The 16,354-nt window shown below is 47.9% G+C and overlaps 2 long non-coding RNA genes across 2 annotated transcripts in view; one reads left to right on the top strand and one right to left on the bottom strand.

Annotated features, from left to right (window-relative positions):
- LOC138492099 (uncharacterized) overlaps nt 1-15,536 on the top strand; it is a 102,617-nt gene extending 87,081 nt beyond the window's left edge. Inside the window, exon 2 of the long non-coding RNA XR_011276142.1 lies at nt 15,072-15,536. This is a non-coding gene — a long non-coding RNA (uncharacterized lncRNA). The remainder of the gene's footprint in view (nt 1-15,071) is intronic.
- LOC138492100 (uncharacterized) overlaps nt 1-16,354 on the bottom strand; it is a 188,554-nt gene that overhangs the window by 116,687 nt on the left and 55,513 nt on the right. The window lies entirely within an intron of this gene.

Raw genomic sequence — 16,354 nt, 5'->3', positions numbered from 1 at the left:
ACGTGACAATTTCAATACATGACCCACTTATCACCAAAAGTCCTATTTTATACTTCATCACCAATGCTACATCACCAAAAGTCCTATTCCATCTATTCCACTGACTTCGTACAACAATCACATCACCATAATATCACCCACATCACCAAATCATCCACATCACCACTATCACCACATCACCACTATCACCACATCACCACTATCACCACATCACCCTATCACCATATCACCCTATCACCATATCACATACATGTTCCCATGTTGTCATCACCTGCAAGAGTAAACTCACATGGGAGTTTGTTCACTTGGGTTTCCCTCTATAACAAAATCCCCATGCTGGTTGTTCTGGAGCCATGCCGTGCTCCAATGAGCAGAAAGGATTTCTTTTAAAATGGCTTCTACTAAAATCGCTCAAGATACATGTTTTTTTTTAAGTTAGGAGTCTGATCACTACAGTTGGGCGTGGATGACCTGCTTGGGGCTTCACAAAGCACAGGGGAAGAAACTAAGTATCATGTTGGGGGTCACCACTGAAAGCAAACCCCATTTTGCAGGGGCGCCTCTTAAATACAGGGGACCCATAATCATCATAAACCAGAGTAAATGCACCTCTCTAGGGAATCAAAAGTCATGAGTTTGTCCTGCAGGTGATGACAAGACTTTAATCTTTACATATCATGAGTATTGGGGAAATGACAGAGGGCTCTGCCATTTCAGGCCAGCATTCTGTCGTTGTCGTCGCTGGCTCCCTCCCAGGTCCTGGAGACTGCTCCTGGGCCTGAAGCTTAAATGCTCTTCAGTTGGTCACTGGATACCCGCAGAGCTCCTCCAAACTTATCCCTCTTGCCATACAAGGGATGTTGCAGAGGCTCCAGTGTTGCATGGTCATGTTCCGTTTGGGACAATCTACATAACAGTATGCTGATTATGCACGTATATTTTGTCGCCCTTGTTTAGCATAATTTACTATGTTATAAACATTCATACATAAACACATCTTCCCGCCATTCTCTCAACATTAACGCCATAAAATTATATTTGATGTGGTCCAATAACTTCTACAGAAAAACACTTTTCTAATACTATGTTGTGCTGATTCAAAGTCTCCATTGGCCTGTGATTGACAGGACCAGTTGATCATACACTCCGTTCTTTCTTCCAGCCTTAGATTCAGTGATGCAACACCGCACACGAGCTCTGTGATCTAGTCTTAGCGCAAGCACATTCCTCTTTGGCAGAGAGCCTGCTCTCTACCGTGTGTTTTAAACAAAGCTATTTTACAATGTACAAACGTTTTACAAATTAATTCAACTAATAGTTGGGATTGAAATATAAGATGCAAATAACTATCTTTATTTAGTGACTAGCCACGCCTCTGTGTGATTATTTTTGCATGAAAGAAGCTTTCCCAGTGCTATAGTACTTAGAAGTCTTGACTAATTGTAAAGCGCCTTCTACAGTAACAAACTCATCCCCACCCGACATATCTACAACTCCAGAAATATTAGTTTGATTTTCTCTGTTTATTGTATGGCAAGGTGTTTTAGATCCCCCAATTTATACCATCATCTTTGCACTATTAGGGACTATAGGAGCACATCATTGGATACCCCACTGGCACGTGCAGAAGAGAACCAAGAAGAACATGATCACAGGAACCAGTATTTTTACTGCTGCCCCCAGCCATGACAGGACCCAATCAAAGGCAAGCGGTAGCTTACTGCTGCCCCCAGCCATGACAGGACCCAATCAAAGGCAAGCGGTAGCCAATCTGTGTTCTGAATTCCACCTTCTTTTTTCATTTGAACACCTAGATGTAGGGGGTAGAAAGTGCAGCAGCTGCTTGTACCCCAGGAGCCAAAACAGATGAAATAAGAAAGTCTCTGCTGAGCTAATAATCCAATGCTTGTCAGGTATTCCTCTGAGCAGTGTGGAACAGTCTTTTGACAGTTTGAGCTTTTCTTTCTTCCCCACCGTTGAAAGCGTCTTTTTTCTGGCAGCATACCAAATTCTTGTGTGATCTGCAAGCTTCTTTCTGTTTCTTTTAGGTGCTAGAGTGGCTGTTGGCATCTCGACCAGCATTTCTTCTCCCTTCACATGTCCTTCCAGGATTACTAGTAGCACTGAGTGCAGGGTGGCTAGTGAACACCTGCCCCTCCCAGATGATAGGAGTTGCAAGTAGGCTTGTCGGCCACAAACCCAGTAGTAATCCATCACTGCTGCTGTGCCTTTTGTCATACCAGGGATCACAATAGTGTGGTTGCACTGTGTGTTTACGCCACCAGGAACTTTTCCTTCATTGCTAAAACAAAGTACACAGAGGGGGAGAATATAGTCCAAGCCATTGCAGATTATTACCAAACCTTCGATACAGAGGCTCCAGGGCCCTCACCCATAGAGATTGAGAGATACCTGGCTAACACAGCCCTGCTAAGATTGGGGGAACAGGAGAGCCTAGATCTGGAGATGGACAAAAAGAAAGAGGAAATCCTAGGGGCTATTCATGGGCTGCAACCAGGGAAGTCACCTGGATCCAACGGGTTCCCGGTGGAATTTTGGAGGTGTATCTGGGATAAAGTAAGTGACCCCATGTTAGAAATGTTGCAAGAATGCTGGGAGAAGGTGAACTTCCTGAGGGCCTGAGGATGGCCAATATTGTGGTTATGCATAAAAAAGGGGAGCCCCTGAATGAATGCCCCTCATATAAAATGATTTCTTTATTGAACGTGGAAGGCAAAATATTGGCTAAGGTCCTAGCAAATAGGCTGCTGCCGTTGTTAGGAAGATGAATACACCCGGACCACTGCAGCTTTGTGTCGGGGAGGGCCACCCAAAAAAATCTGAGGAGGATTCATAATGCCATGGAACTCTCTGGGTCATTGGACGGGCCACATGTGGTCATGTCACTGGACTCAGAGAAAGCCTTTGACTCAGTTGGGTGAAATTTCCCAAACAAACGTTTTGTGACCTGGGAAATCCTTAAAGGCACGGTGGGAGACAAAGCCAAATACAAACTGCAGTACATGCGCATTAGAGCATCAATTAGGAACATGTGGCCAATGGTACCAGAAGAACCAGAGGCAAACCTGAGACTGGGATACATGTTCACCGAAAGGGCAGGGAAAATCACTGCGTCCACATTGTATAAGACTATAGCTCAAATTCGCCCGATGGCAGTGCACAAAGCCAAAGCTAAGTGGGAACAAGACCTGGGGCAACAAATAGAGGATCATCAGTGGCTACAGATATGCACTTTGACCAAACATATATCCTGTAATGCTAGATACAGACTACCCTCTTCAAGACCTCGTCCCTGCAATCAACATATGTTTTTGTCCTTTGAGCAGTGTTCCAGGCCTTTTTGCGCTCACCTCGACCCCATCCATCCTCCTCCCTAATATCAATGGAAGTTGGCACCTATGAACAGGGTCGTACTGGGCCATAGGATTGTCTCGGGCATCAATGAAAACGTGGTCCACAGTTCGAAGTCGTTATTAGTTCCTTTTCGGACACTGTTTGAATATTACCCAAAGGGGGAGTATTTTGATGAAAAGGTGATGCAAATTGTGCATTTAAAAAAATATATATTCACCAACAGTGTTAACTACTGCTAGCCACATGCTGAAGTAACTCATCAAACTGGCCCACATTGCCCAAAAATGTTGGCCACTTTGATAAAAAAAAATGGCCCACACAACCATTTTGCGTTTGTGGCTCAACACTGGCCCTATTGCCCTATATGCAGTATGAGCAGGCCTATGCAAGTGTCTGCTGGAAATTTACTTTGATCAGCAGCTTTACTGTTCAGCGGATCGACTTTCAGTAAGATTTCCAGTTTCAGTCAATTTGTGGGACTTGAGTTCCGTGCTAGAACCCAGTACTACACATATCAGAGGGAATTCTAATTCCCTGCTATTAGTCATGCCTGGAAACTTGAACAGATGTCAATGGACAGTGCATTCTCTGGCAAGACTAGCTGGCGACGGACAGTGTGGCAGTCCACGATATTCCGCTAAGTACTGTACTTACCACTTTCAAGACATGGAAAGTAAAAAAATGGTGAGTCTGGTCATTATGCAGGTGTCTGAATGTGGGGCCATGGAGAAACATGGTTTCATTAAATCCATCGAACATATGGAATCCAGGGGATTGCAAATAGACCTTATAGCTACTGACGGGCATGTTTCAATAGCCAAGGCCATGCACAATCAGTTTCCACACATTCAGCATCACTTTGATGTATGGAACATTGATAAATCAGTCAATAAAACAATTACAGCGGCTGGTAAAAACAAAAGGGTTCAGAAAATCTTTAAAAGTGGTCTCAGTCTATCAGCAACCATCTTTGGTGGAGCTCCAAAACATGTAGATCTGTAGAAATTCTACTCGAAAAATGGCATTCATTGATGCCCCATTGTACCAACATACACTCATGGAGAGAAAACCAACATTTCCACAAATGTGCACATGGACCTTTAACGAAGGAGCAGGAAAGCAAGAAGAAGTGGTTGGTGCATTGTTGCCCTCCACACAAAGCATTTCAGAAGATCAAGTACGATAAAACACTTTCAAGAGACCTGAAGGGATTCACCGAATAATTCTGTCATACTGGAGATTTGGAAGTGTTCAATAATATGTGCCTAAAGTACAGGCCTAAAAGGTTGCATTCGGCATAGATGGTATGGAGGCCTGAACAAGACTGTACTTGCGCACAACGAGAACGTCGGCAGGGAACAAGTGAAAACAGCAGGGACTTTTGAGATGCTTTGTTACCTCATGATATGATATTATAGTTTATATAGCACCTATACACAATGCGTTTCAAAGAGCTTCAAGGCAAGGGAGGGAACAGGGGAAATACAATGACATTCTTACAGACCCTGAACAACATGAATGTGAAATTAACTATCGTACTAGGCCTGACGATATTTCAAATAGTGCTGGAGGGGGGAACAAGTAAGGGAAGGAGGAGGAGACAAACATTGTTGCTATCTTACTAGGGCCACGGACAATGATTGCTTAGAAAAAGAGTGATTGCATAGAAAAAAGTAAAGGGATTACGGGAGAAGGGGGAAAGGAGAAAGGAGAGGAGGAGGGGACAGAGAATAAAACAGAGGAAAAGAGTGGAGTAGCAGAGGGGAGAGCGAATACAGTTGCAGAGGTCAGTAATAACACATAATGTTGCAGGAACAGAAAATGTAAGCAAGGATTCAAGATGAAGATGGGCACAGCATGACTAAGGGCCACCATGAGTATGAAATGCAGGGCAGGTCCAGCCTGAGAGTTTAGAGGGTGAGGCACCAAGAGTCATTGGGGGTCATTACGATTGAGGCAGTAAGGGGTTAACAGCGCCGGTAAAGGTGCCAGAGCCGTCAACCCCTTACCGCCTCATTATGAGTCTGCTTGCGTGAACCTGCTAATGATGCCTGGTTTTACCAGGCGCCTTTGGCGGGTCCTGCGAGCAAACCAGGGTGCTAACAATGGGCCCGTTATTAACGCGCCCGTTTTTAGAACCTTCCCCATTCCCATTTAGCCCTATAGGGGCTCGTATGGGAATGGGGATGGGTTCCTTGAATTAGGAATTACCAGGCCCTCCAAGGTCGGAATGGCCTGGTAATTCCTCATTCAAGGAACCCAGACCTGGTCCTCCTACCTCGTAATGACCCCCAATGTGTCCATAAGTCAAATCCAAGCATTGGCAACAGGCCGGTGATGTTGAAACCATAGTGAATCAAGACAGCTCCTGCGGTGATTAGGTTGTGTGAAAGGTAGTGAAATGGGGGACAGTGGGTGGGGGGTTGGGGCACATCAGACATTAAGACCAGAGGGGGTGAGGGGGCACAACAGACATTAAGGGGACCAGAGGGTAGGGTGTGGGACACAACAGACATCAAGACCAGAGGGGGAGGGGGCACAACGGACATCAAGGGGACCAGAGGGGGTTAGGGGGCAACAGATATCAAGGGGACCAGGGGTGGGTGGGGGGCACAACAGACATCAAGGGGGACCAGAGGGGGTTGGGGGGCAACAGACATCAAGGGGAACAGAGGGGAGTGAGGGGCACAATGGACATCAAGGGGGACCAGAAGGGATGTGGGGGGCACAACGGATATCAAGGGGGACCAGAGGGGGCTGAGGGGCACAACAGACATCAAGGGGCCCAGAGGGGGGAAGCGTACCTGTATCGGACAGGGAGCAGACAGGGGCCTTCGATGTGGGCCTTGTATGGATGGGCCAGCTCCCGCCTCCCGGTTGCTGTGTTTGGCTCAACAAGCCAAGTGCAACCAATGGGAGGGGGAGCAGGGCCAGTCCAGGCACACAGAGTTAAGTGAGGAAAACAATGGTGGCCATGTTGGAAGGCCATAGTCAATGATGCAGAGGATGAAGTACCTGGGAAAATGGCGAAAAACAATGAAAAGCAGCAGAAGTGACATGTGCTGCCCAAACAGATGTAATCCACGACAAGCGCTTCAATTGTTACATATTTTATTAACTTTATAAAACAAATCAAACAATGGGTGGCCAAGTCAATCTACCAGGAAATGGATTTTGAATTTTTGAAAGATCTGACATTGACTGTGGTGGTCATGCATACTCATGGAATGGCTCCTGATTTTGTTCCCAGGACACATAGAATGCCACAGAACATTGCAAACGTGGCTTGTCCTCCAAAATTGGAATTTGTTGAAAGGTTGACTTCCAGATTTAAATGATTTGTAGCTGTCTTCAAAATCAATTGCTGCAGTTACCGCTGGTCTGTTCCTCATGATTCCCACAGGTTCTCTGGCCCATCTTCCGAGTCAATACTACACAAACCTACTAGCGAACCAGACTAAACTGGTCAGGACTGTGCCGAGGTCAGGGAGTACTTGGCATCACTGGCCGGTTTTCCCCTGGCACAACGGATCCCTTTTACACATGAATATCCCATTAAGGTATTCGATCTTGGCTTGTTAGCCTGCGCTCCCTAGCTATTCTCACCTTTTGAAAACTGTTCTGCCGCCAATGGCATATCCTACCCGAATAGTGGGTACCAATTCTTCGTCGCCTCAAGCCCCTTCCTGACTTGCTACAGCCTTCACAAGAAGACCCACTTTTTGCTTCACCTGCGCGACCGTACGCTTTTACGCACAACTGTACTGTTGAGCACAAGGCTCCCCACTTCTTTGGGCTGGACTAGAAAGTTAGGGAACAACTCTGAAGAATTGTCTAATGCTCCTAGTGTGTTAACCAACCCATCTCTTTGCAGGTTGTGGCTCTGTTTTCCTCATGTATCGCATTAGGAAACGTATTATATATGTGCTCTATAGTAGAGTATTATGTGTGGTAACTGTTTTCACATAACTAAAGTTTACTTGTGTCTACTGGTCCGGTCGACAATAAATGTATAGATATATTTCATACACACTTGTCTAAGGGTAATTTGTTGTTTGTTGCTGTGTGTGCTCAATTTGGAATTCCGATCACTCTCACCCCTGCTGAGACTTAGGGCCTCATCATGAGTTCAGCGGTAATGCGGCGGTTTTCCCGTCGGACGTAAATAGCGCTTATGCCAAGCCCCCCAGTGGATAATCTGCCAAATCACGAGTTTACGTGCACGCGGCGCACCGGGACATGGCGTTGGCGCAAATAGCGCGCAATGGGTAGAACCCTTAAATCCGGCGCACCATGTGCTACTGCCATATCGCGCTAATAGCGCGTGCCATGAGTGCGCACTATTAGCGTGCAGGAAACGCGTCACCGCCGGAAAGGGAAACAAAACGGCGGCCATCTTGGAAATCTCAATCCGTCGGATATCACAGCCCCTGGAAGCCATCCACCCCACCTAACACCAAAACATGTCACAGGAGCGCACCAGGGGCAAGACTGCCGTGGAAAGGGTGAGAAAGCGCAAATTCAGCGACCAGGAGCTGGCTGTACTGGTGGAGGAGGCCGAAACACATCATGAGGAGCAGCAGCAGCGCAAAACCAGTGGCCAGCGCAGAGCACAGATTTGGCGCATGCCCCGCGATGGGGAGGATTGCCGCAAGCGCCTCAATGACCTGCGTGTGCGAGTCCACGGCATCCTCTCACAGCACAGGAGTGCAAGCAGAGGGACTGGAGGAGGGCCACAACCACCCCCACCCGAACTCACACCTTGGGAGGAGAAGATGAGTGCCCTGATTGATATTGGCACCATCGAGGGAATTGGTGGAGCGTAGGCAGGCACTGGCATCGATCCAACTGCAGGTGAGTCCCACCCTGAATGCATGCAACTGAAAATTCCACACATGCAGACCCTGAGTGAATGAATGTGAAGAAATGTGTGTGAGGAACTGCAGACACCCATAAGTGAGCCCTACATCCATTGAACCGTAGTGCTGCCTAGACGACCCTGCACATGCAGTGCATCAATGTTAGGGGCAGGGGATAGACATCCATAGCCATGGGACAGCTACATAGAGTTTGAGTGTGCAGGAAAACACCCCCAAGACCCTGAGCGTAGTACACCCCAACAACGCATGCAATCTTGTCACTCAAACATTCCCATACAGTGTACCTCCATACTCACTCACACCAAGCACCACATGGCGACTGAACAAAATGCAAGTTAAATGCATGATTGATACTGTCTTCAATCCCACTTGTTAGCATGAACTGCATTACACTAATGTAGGTAGCATTGAACTCAAACCACACCCTATGTACCCCACAGGCACACGTCAAACCCAACGGGGTGAAGACGATGGGGAGGAGGCTACACCATCACAGCACCCACAGCAGCGAGCCTCCACCAGCACCACCACCCCACAAAGAGGCCGCACGGAAAGGAGCCAACGCAGGCCATCCCCCACTTCTCCACAACGCAGCCCTACCAGACCGCAGCAGCACCCACATGCCCTCAGGGAGTCCACGGCCAGCTCGTCCAAAGCCACCAGGCACAGCCCCGATGCAGAGGGACTGACCTGTGGATCGGAGCCCGACGTGGGAGTGACACCTCCATGTGCGCATCATGCAGGAGGACTGCATTCACCCGGAAGCAGTGACGCAGAAGGGATGGCCACACCACAGGGAACTCCAAGGCCAGGCACACAGCAAGCACAAAGCCCACATGTGCATGTGCGTCGTGTCCGCACACCACAGCCAGACGAGGAAATGCCATCATATGGCAGCCCTGAAGACTGGCACTAAGAGCCTGGCAGCCCAATCCAAGCCGGCGCCATGTCCCCATGCAGCCCCCACCAACAGCGCACAAGTGGCAGGCCGGCACCTGCCACACCAGGGGTGCCCTTCATCACAGGGGCAGCAGTGATGGGCCGACTGGACGTGATTGAGGCCAAACAGGCCAAAGTAGAATCAATGGCCAAGGCGCACAGCCGGCACATCAAGGCTATCGGTGCATCCATACGCCATGGATGCAAGTACATAGCGCGTGACAGTGTGCGCACATGCAGAGTTGTAGAGCAATGTACCGCTGCCCTGACAGGGTTTGGACAAAGGGTGAGGGAGTTGTGCGAGGCAGTGTCAGAACTTGCTGAGCAAACAAGGGAGGGAAACAACCTCATCCGACAGCACATGTAGGCAACCGGGTCAGTCCCTTCAACCTCAACCACACCCACGGAGGGATCCCTTGAGCCATCTCCTAGGCACCGGTTTATGCGCCACCTGAGGTCACACACACCAGAGGGACCCGGACAAGGAAAGCACCCACAACCATCCTAGTCGTACATGGGATCGTTGTTGGTGCCCTGATAAGACACATGCACCTACCTGCACTGTTGTGGGGAGTTCTCTGGGGGCAGGGGGTTTGTGTGCTGGGTGTTCACTGGGGGCAGGGGGGATTGTGTGCTGGGAGTTCACTGGGGGGGAAGGGGGATTGTTGCACTGAGAATAAATCACGTTTCAGAAATCACAAAGCATGGACAGTAGTGATTGTGAAAAAGTGCTATTTAATGTTGAAATGACATCTGTTCAATTTACCCATCACCCGTGTTAGAAAAATATATCAATCAATCCCTGTCTCGCCAACCTCCCCTCCCTCAGCCCAACCCTTTGTGCACTGCAACACCTTCAGGCACATCATCACTCTCACTCCCATCCTCAGGTGGCTGCACATGAGCATCAGGGGGCAGTGGCACATTTCTGCGACAGCAGATGTTGTGCAGCATGGCACATGTCAGTACAATTTTGCTAACTTTTTCTGGTGCATACATCAATGCCCCTCCCGTGCGGTCGAGGCACCGGAAGCGTGCCTTCAGCAGTCCAAATGCCCTGTCCACGCAGATCCATGTACGAGCATGGGCAAGGTTGTATGCCCGCTCCGCTGCCGTGTGTGGATGACGCACAGGGGTCATGAGCCACGTGTGCTGGGGATATCCAAAATCACCTGCAGGGGAGAGAAAGCCGGTATGGGGACAAGGTAAATTCAGTGGGTGTACAGAGCTCAGTCATCAGTGTCATTTTGCCATACTTGTCATTAGGTCAACAACATTGTGGAGTGTGCTGTGCTACGAGCAGAACTGAATCAATGAGGTACTCTCAACTTGGTACGCCTCTGTTTCAGAATGTAACTGTACTCATTCACTTGTCACTGGGTAAGGGGGCCCTTCCATCTACTTCTGCATGGGAGAAGTGGCTGCCTCATGTGTCATTGCCATTCCCTTTGGCTGCAGTTGCATTTGCTGGTTGTCACTATTCTGTACTGTTCTCCATGCATTTCCTTGGCCATTCTGGGGACAGTGTTTGTGGGATGTACATTGCCATTACTCAGTCTGCTTATGTGTGGTGCATTTGTGGATGTGGCAACTTATGTGTTACATTTGCATGGCTGTCGGGTGGGCAGGGTTGGTTCTGTCTGTACTGTGTTGGGAGCCATTGTGCTACTCACACAGGAGGCTTTATGGTGGTAGGCCTTCCATGTGTCACTGTGCTGCCACATGTCTTTTACATCCTGAATGGGTGTGTTCTGCTGTGTTGGACATGTCCAAGGTTTCTTGTGCAAGGTGCTTGCATGGGAATGCTGCAGTAATGGTGCTGCCTATTGAGATTCATGGATTTCATTGTGTGTGACCAGCCCCATCAGTTGTGGATTGACATGCATTATGGTATACATTTCTACTCACCCAGCAGCCATGTGTTTTGCCCTCGGTGCCTTTCCATGTACGCTGGCTGGGTACTGTTGCGCAGGACCATGGAATCGTGGGTGGATCCTGGGTAGCGGGCACAGCAGTGGATGAAGGTGAGATCAGGCCCACATGTCATCTGCACATTAAGGGAATGGTACTGTTTACGGTTTCTGTAGACTGCCTCATGTGCCTGGGGTGGTACGAGTGCTACATGTGTGCAGTCCAGGGCTTCTATTACATTCGGAACTTGGGCAATGGCATGGAATTGACCCTTCAACTGGTTCACCTGTGCCTGTGTCGCTGGCAATGTGATGTGCTCATTCACATGATTCAACAGTGCATCCAGCACCTGTCCCAGCATGGCAGTGAATGTGGACTGGGCCATTCCATGCATCATGGCAACGGTATGTTGGTAGCTGCCAGTCCCAAGGAATTGAAGCACAGACAGGAGCTTCACTAGCGGAGGTACTGCTGTGCTGATGGCTATGCGGCGGCCGATGTCAGCCTGGATTGTGTCCAGCAACTGGGTGATGGTTGCCCTGTCCAGCCGATAGTCAGTCACCAACTGGCCATCAGTCAGGGCCCAGGGTGTTGGCCTGACCCTGGGGATGGCTGGCCGCCTTGCTGGTGCTGCTCTCCTCCTCCTCCTCCACCTCATCCCCACTACCGCCTGCGCTCCCAGGGCCCTGGCCTGGTTGGCTGGCCTCTGTAGCTTCAGGCGCAGCAGGTAGAAGTCCCCATCAAGGCTCCCGGCTCCAAATGGCAGCATGGTGTTGGGGAGGGTGTGTTGTGCATGGGTGGGTCCTTTGTAGGCCTCTGAATTGCATTGGTTTCACCTGGGCTCTTATTGCTGTCTCCTCCCTGCTCCTACTGGTATAATGGTGTTGGGGAGGGTGTGTTGTGCATGTGTGGGTCCTTTGTAGGCCTCTGAATTGCATTGGTTTCACCTGGGCCCTTATTGCTGTCTCCTCCCTGCTCCTACTGGTGTAATGGTGTTGGGGAGGGTGTGTTGTGCATGGGTGGGTCCTTTTTAGGCCTCTGAATTGCCTTGGTTTCACCTGGGCCCTTATTGTTGTGGCCTGTGTTCTTTTACCTCCAGTTTTTTGGGGGTATTTTCGGCGGATTATCCGCTGCTTTTCTGGCGCTAATTACACCTACGCCGGACTCGTGATTACTAATGTTTTAGCGCAAATGGTTACTGGTGCTTTTACAGCCGACGCTTGTACAGCCGGCTGTACTTGCGCCGGTTGTAATGGCGCCGGCGGTATTTGGACTTGTGATCCGATTGGCCCTTAGTCTTGACCGCCTGTCAAGCTACCTAGATTGGTCTGGCTTGTCCAATAAGTTTCCCAGTTTCACTTAACCGAGGGTGACCTCCTAAACTTCTGGCAACCAGGTCAGAGTTTAGAAATCCATCTTAACACCCTCCTCCAGCACCTTTCATCCCCTATGCACTAGCACGGCCGATTGGCCCAAGGCCTAGTTGGAACATGAATGTAACTTACCGTTTTGGAAATATTTTTCACCAACCTGCGTTTCCGTTTCGGCTTGTGGCGCTTTGAAATAGAATGTTATTGTAGAATGCGCGGTACAAATGTTCACCTCGTGCGTCGTGTGGCAACTTGACATGATAATGAACACAATGGAGACCTATTTAATATGAGCATGCAATGTCACCCTGTCTCGCATGATGGTAGAGAGGGCTGCTTCAGGTGCGCAAGGCAGCATGAATGGACATGCATGAATTATAGTAAGACCTGTGCAATATATTCCACGAGTGTAAGTAGCAAACAAAATATTCAAGAGAGGAACAGGGACACAGTAATGATGGGCGTTTGCTATATAGCACACTAGGAGTAGGGGTATGCTTTTTGCCACAAAATAGTGCTGGACGAGAGCGAGGTGGGGTTTCGATTTAATTTTCTTACAGAGCTGATATGTCCCCGGAGGTTACGGCAACACATCATTTTCTGGATTGTTCTTACATTCCTGTTGCAAAACAAATTTTGATTATCTGTTTGTAACTGTCCTTGGTTTTCTGAACCACATGCCTGAAGCAGCGTCTTGTCCAGTTTTTTGTTTTGTGGCATTATTTCACAAAATTGAAACCTACCCATCTCTGGTTTCAATCACTGAAAACAGGCTGATATTGTTATTTGGCCTTGAGCGAAAGTTAACAACTGTTCGAAGGACACAATGGGGGTCATTGCAAGGTTGGAGTTAGCCATAGCGCTATTAGCGCCATGGCTACCCCCTTACCGCAAACCGGGTCCGGGTTCCCTGAATGGGGAATTACCGGGCCATTCCAACCTTGGAGGACCGGGTATTTCCCCATTCAGGGAACCAATCCCCATTCCCATTCGAGTCCCCATAGGGCTCAATGGGAATGGGGACCATGCTAGCAATGGGCCTGTTAATAATGGGCCCATTGTTAGCATGCTGGTCCTTTAGCGGCTCCCACTAAGGGCGCCTGGTAAAACCAGCCGCCCTTAGCGGGACCCGCTAAACGACCTCGTAATGCGGCGGTAAGGGGTTAACGGCACAGCACCTTTATCGGTGACGTTAACCCCTTAACGCCAACCTTGTAATGACCCCCAATGTGTCGAATACCCACAAAAAATGATAACATTGTATTGAAAGCGGACATACAAAAATGTAGTTTCCATTTCTGCGATCTGTTGTTCGGAGTGGTTACTCAGCGTGACAACGAGAGAATGGAACTTTTGGAAATTATGTAAGCTCAACTATAGATAATATTTGTGCGATTAAAAATGGCATGTGTGCTGTATGCGCAAAGACTAATTCAGCGACGTGCACATGTGCAATTTGACCAAAAGAATTGACAGTACGTTATGTTTTGTTGAATGATATTTATACCGCTCACTATAAAAAAGAGAGTGTGTAACTCGCGGTTTATCTGTCTAGTACTTATTGGGCCTCATTACAGGTCGGGCGGTCCGGAATTAACAGTGGCGGTAAACCCGCCACCACTGTTAATTCTGGACCGGCCGAACCCAAGTCCTGCAGGCGGAAGGTGATCTTCCCGCCAGGTCTGACCTGGCGGGTTGAACACCTCCCGCCTGCAGGCGGACGTGGAAACACCAGCACCATCACGAGATGGTGCCGGTGTTTCCACTCCCCCATTTCCACTCAATGGGAAAGGGGATTTACCGAATTCCGCCTCCGGAATTCCCGGGACACCAGGGCTGTAATGCATTGGTAATTCCGGGAGTCACGGAGGCGGAATGGTAATACGAGTCTGGCGGTAACCAGGCGGTTTTACCGCCACGGTTACCGCCGGACTCGTAATGAGGCCCATTTTTATTTGTGTATAGTTTAAAGCGGAGTGAATGTGAATAGAGGTATAATTATTTTGGACGTATTGCTTACTGGCATTGCACACTAATATATTCTGTGCAGAGTTATACGTTGTTAGATAGACCATATTGTGATGAGTATACCTCGAAGACCCGCAACCACAACCTGTATGCAGGCTAATGATATCTACACTGCATTGTACCGTGGGATATCCTGGTGTGCTGTTACCATTGCATCCTTGTGCACCATAAAGTGGGGGTTGGGTTGAGGGGTGGTGGATGAACCGTTTCCGTGGGCATTTGGTTCTCTTTTCAAACACTAATCTTACCACTTCCATTATAATGCAATCTGTCTGTGGTTCATCATAAAACGTTACTATCTCTGTCCTTATTTTGTGGCAGGGGCCGCTATGTGAAGCGGGTACATCTGGTTCTCCATCCCATTGGGAGCTATTTCCTACTTCACAGTGCTATCCTTTCATGCACGTTGTGGTCTCAACTACTCCCCCATGTTGTCATGTCTGTGTTCATTCTGTGTGGTTTGTGTTTATGATTAGGTTTCATCTGGTTCTGAATTATATGGTAACTTGTTATATTCGATTACAGAAAGGCTACTAAAATATATTCTTTTATTCTGTTATCTACACAGCTATATTGTACCGTTCTGAACATGCCATAGTTTTCTGCTACCGTTGCATGGATTCTTCAATCAACACTGGCGGATAATAATAAACAGTGCTTATTTTATAACCGTTATGTGGGACGACTGACAGGGACCAATCTGCCCTTTGGCGGTACTAGCAATAAGGAGCAACCTGTCAGCGTTTATGATGTAAAAACATGCTGAAGCGAAAGCTTTGCGCTTGAAAGTGCAAAGAACACCATGTGTGTCATTAGAAAGTTTTGCTGGTGTAACATAAGGACACACAAGAATTGGAGTACAGGGACTGATCGATCGCTGATTGTAATCGGCATATCATGAGGAAGTTATAAAGAACATTCCAAGCATGCGATATCCGCTAGCTATAACTTGTATTTCAAAAACATATTGTCCATTTTGTGCACTTAATATTCTCTTGTGAGCGTTCTTTGCAAAATAAAAGCATTTGTTACATTGAAGACTATTGATGTTTTCTTAAAAATAAATGTTTTGCTCTCCTGTCTGGGACAAGAAAGAAATGTTATGCACTGCGCGAGAATGTGTGTGTTTATCTTTCTGGTTCTACGTTAAGTAACGTTATGATGTGGGTGATGACGGGGCACGTTTGGCTATGCTAGCCACGAACGTCCTGAAAATAGGTGGAGCATATCGTTTAGACTAGTGATGTCAGTTTGAGGGGCGGGCGATCTGTATTCTTGCCGCGAGGGCACTTGAATTTAGGGTGAAGCATCAACGTATGAGATAGGCACAAGATGGCTGCACCCAACCTGTTGTTTTCACATGTGTAAAAGTGAGGAAAACTAAGGTAAGATGCGTAGGACATTTTTTTAAGATTGATTAAAGTGTGCTTAAAAATATATGCCCGAACGATCGGGACAATAACATTTTTGAGCAACCTTCCCCTTTAAGGACAACCTTATCCTTGTAAAAAGTGGTAAACAGAGGTTTACAGGATAATGCCTGTAACCCACTCACACTGTGGACTGATGTTATCGCTACTAACAAAATGGTTTTGTAAATTACCCGCCTTAAAGGGCAGGAATGGAATGACTCAAAGGGAGCACACATCAAAAACTTTAAAACCAAGTTAAGGTCCCAAGTTGGTATTTGGAATGGTGTAGACGGAAACACACTCGTGAGTCCTTTTAGAAAATGAATTATTAAGGGTATTTTGAAGTAGGATGCCTATTCCGAGGTGCGCTTGAATATGGTAAGTTCTGCTAGATAACCCTTGATTGTTCCAATCTGGAGCCCAGATTTGCCAAATATAG

The sequence above is a fragment of the Ambystoma mexicanum genome, chromosome 10 (assembly GCF_040938575.1).
Source record: "Ambystoma mexicanum isolate Mex_15411 chromosome 10, UKY_AmexF1_1, whole genome shotgun sequence".
NCBI lineage: Eukaryota > Metazoa > Chordata > Amphibia > Caudata > Ambystomatidae > Ambystoma > Ambystoma mexicanum.
The sequence above is the reverse complement of the archived record's forward strand: the minus strand, read 5'-3'. Positions and strand labels throughout refer to the sequence as shown.